The 3,215-nt window shown below is 42.2% G+C and overlaps 1 non-coding gene across 1 annotated transcript; it reads right to left on the bottom strand.

Annotated features, from left to right (window-relative positions):
* Nucleotides 1-2,695: 2,695 nt before the first annotated feature.
* On the bottom strand, nucleotides 2,696-2,767 carry trnac-gca (transfer RNA cysteine (anticodon GCA)). The gene has a single exon. It is a non-coding gene; the product is annotated as a tRNA-Cys (tRNA).
* Between the last annotated feature and the right edge of the window lie 448 nt (nucleotides 2,768-3,215).

Raw genomic sequence — 3,215 nt, 5'->3', positions numbered from 1 at the left:
AATTAAAATCCCCTACCATAACCACCCTATTATTCTTACAGATAGCGGAGACATCTTTACAAAATTGTTTATCAATTTCCCTCTGACTATTAGGAGGTGTATAATACAATCCCAATAAGATGATCATCTCTTTCTTATTTCTCAGTTCCACCCAAATAACTTCCCTGGATGTATTTCTGGGAATATCCTCCCTCAGTACAGCTGCAATGCTATTTCTTATCAAAAACGCCACACACCCTCTTCTCTTGCCTCCCTTTCTGTCCTTCCTGTAGCATTTGTATCCTGGAACATTAAGCTGCCAGTTCTGTCCATCCCTGAGCCATGTTTCTGTAATTGCTTTATATCCCAGTCCCGTGTTCCTATCGTGACACTTAGTGCCAGGGATGGAATTATGTAATAGCCAAGGGGAGTTCGTGTTTTTTAAAAAATGTTCCCCAATTCACCAATAGCGCTACGACCAAATTGCACTGATGAAATGTGCATTTTCGGAGAATGACCTATCCAAGGACCTGTTCTCTGCAAGTAAAAACAATTTGTGAAACCTTGGGGCCTACAGGTCCCTGTTGCTCCCACCATGAAATATTTTGACCAATCAGAGTTAACTTGCCAATCAGTCAGTACCCTTTACTTTTGTAATATAAATCATTATGATCATTTGTCATTCTTAAATTTATCATGACGAATGCAAGATAAATAGTTTTGGCAATAGCTTTTTTTTAGTAGTATTTATACTTTGCGTTCATTGCAAAAATTCAGTTTGTCTATCATGATTTTTTTTGTCTGAGTTCATAGTATTAGAGTCACAGAGTCATAGAAAGGTACATCATGGAAACAGACCCTTCGGTCCAACCCATCCATGCCGACCAGATATCCCAACCCAATCTAGTCCCACCTGCCAGCACCCGGCCCATATCCCTCCAACCCTTCCTATTCATATACCCATCCAAATACCTTTTAAATGGTGCAATTGTACCAGCCTCCACCACTTTCTCTGGCAGCTCATTCCATACACGTACCACCCTCTGTGTGAAAATGTTGCCCCTTAGGTCTCTTTTATATGTTTCCCCTCTCACCCTAAACCTATGCCCTCTAGTTCTGGACTCCCCGGCCCCAGGGAAAAGACTTTGTCTATTTATCTTATCCATGCCCCTCATGATTTTGTAAACCTCTATAAGATCACCCCTCAGCCTCCGACGCTCCAGGGAAAACAGCCTCATCCTATTCAGCCTCTCCCTGTAGCTCAAATCCTCCAACCTTGGCAACATCCTTGTCAATCTTTTCTGAACCCTTTCAAGTTTCACAACATCTTTCCGATAGGAAGGAGACCAGAACTGAATGCAATATTCCAACAATGGCCTAACCAATGTCCTGTACAGTCGCAGCATGACCTCCCAACTCCTGTACTCAATACTCTGACCAAAAAAGGAAAGCATACCAACACCTTCTTCACTAACCTATCTACCTGCGACTCCACTTTCAAGGAGCTATGAACCTGCACTCCAAGGTATCTTTGTTCAGCAACACTCCCTAGGACTCCCACTAAGTGTATAAGTCCTGCTAAGATTTGCTTTCCCAAAATGCAGCACCTCGCATTTGTCTAAATTAAACTCCACCTGCCACTTCTCAGCCCATTGGCCCATCTGATCAAGATCCTGTTGTAATCTGACGTAACCTCCTTCGCTGTCCAGCACATCTCCAATTTTGGTGTCATCTGCAAACATACTAACCATACCTCTTATGCTTGTATCCAAATCATTTATATAAATGACAGAAAGTAGAGAACCCAGCACCGATCCTTGTGGCACTCCACTGGTCACAGGCCTCCAGTCTGAAAAGCAACCCTTAACCACCACTCCTCAGTCTTCTACCTTTGAGCCAGTTCTGTGTCTAAATGGCTAGTTCTCCCTGTATTCCGTGAGATCTAACCTTGCTAATCAGTCTCCCATGGGGAACCTTGTTGTTCACCTTACTGAAGTCCATATAGATCACATCTACTGCTCTGCCCTTATCAATCCTCTGAGGATTCTGTGGACCATTTTAGAATTTTGCATTACATGTGAAAATCAACATAAGTCTTTATGTAGTATATTGATAATGGAGACATGTTTGTATACAAAGCAACAGATTTAGAGAATAGTTACCACTCGGTGGGAGTTGTCCTATTGCGAGTCATTTTCGTCTGGACGATTTCTCTGCAGGTTAGTCCCACTTAGAATCATAGAGTCATAGAGATGTACAGCATTTGGTCCAATTCGTTCATGCTGACCAGATATCCTAAATTACTCTATTCATTTTCCAGTACTTGGCTCCTTTCCCTCTAAACCCTTTCTATTCATGAGCCCATCAAGATGCCTTTTCAATGTAGTCACTGTCCCAGCTTCCACTACTTCCTCTGGCAGCCCATTCCATACACACACCTCCTTTTGCATGAAAATGTTGCCCCTTCTGTCCCTTTGAAATCTTTCCCCTTTCATCCTAAACCTATGTCCTCCACTTCTGGACTCCACACTTCTTCACCCTTATTTGCTGTAACTGCACAATTTTTTTTTCTGTTAAGATAATTATTTGCTTCCCCTAGTCGATGCTGATTTAATACCAAATGCTCTAATCTGTTTACTTTTCCAGAGTTACAATATGCTAAGCTATATGAACTCACAAAACTCTCAAGTTTTTCACGTAAAAACATTTCAAACTCAGGGGGCACCCGGATTTGAACCGGGGACCTCTTGATCTGCAGTCAAATGCTCTACCACTGAGCTATACCCCCATTGTTGACACGGTTGCTATCGATCTATGTATTTCAGAGAAAGAATGTGTGAATTATTCTTTATGAAGGTTTGTTTCATTTGTAACTTTGAATGTCTTGAGCGGCTAATGTTACCACCGAGGTGATTTAATTACTGTACGTTCCACAGAACCATTGTGACGCATATTGGACGAACGTTAATACATTAGGGAGAGAATGCTGCCGCCTGGCGGTTCCACCATGTCAGAGATATTTTTATCGGAGATTGTGTCCCCGCGCTGTTTACGTGTCAGCCTTCTGCAGTCCGGCAAATATTCTCGATCACAGCGAGCACACGTATACATCTTATATTGCTAGCTGCTTCCCTAACTTTGCAGCATTTTGCAATTTGAGTTTTTACAACTGGTGTTAACTAGTTAGTGGAGCTTGGCTGTGAATACCTAAACACAATGTGGAGGCATTATTGGCA

This window comes from Hemiscyllium ocellatum, chromosome 6 (assembly GCF_020745735.1).
Source record: "Hemiscyllium ocellatum isolate sHemOce1 chromosome 6, sHemOce1.pat.X.cur, whole genome shotgun sequence".
Classification (NCBI taxonomy): Eukaryota; Metazoa; Chordata; class Chondrichthyes; order Orectolobiformes; family Hemiscylliidae; genus Hemiscyllium; species Hemiscyllium ocellatum.
This window is presented reverse-complemented; position numbering and strand designations above follow the sequence as displayed.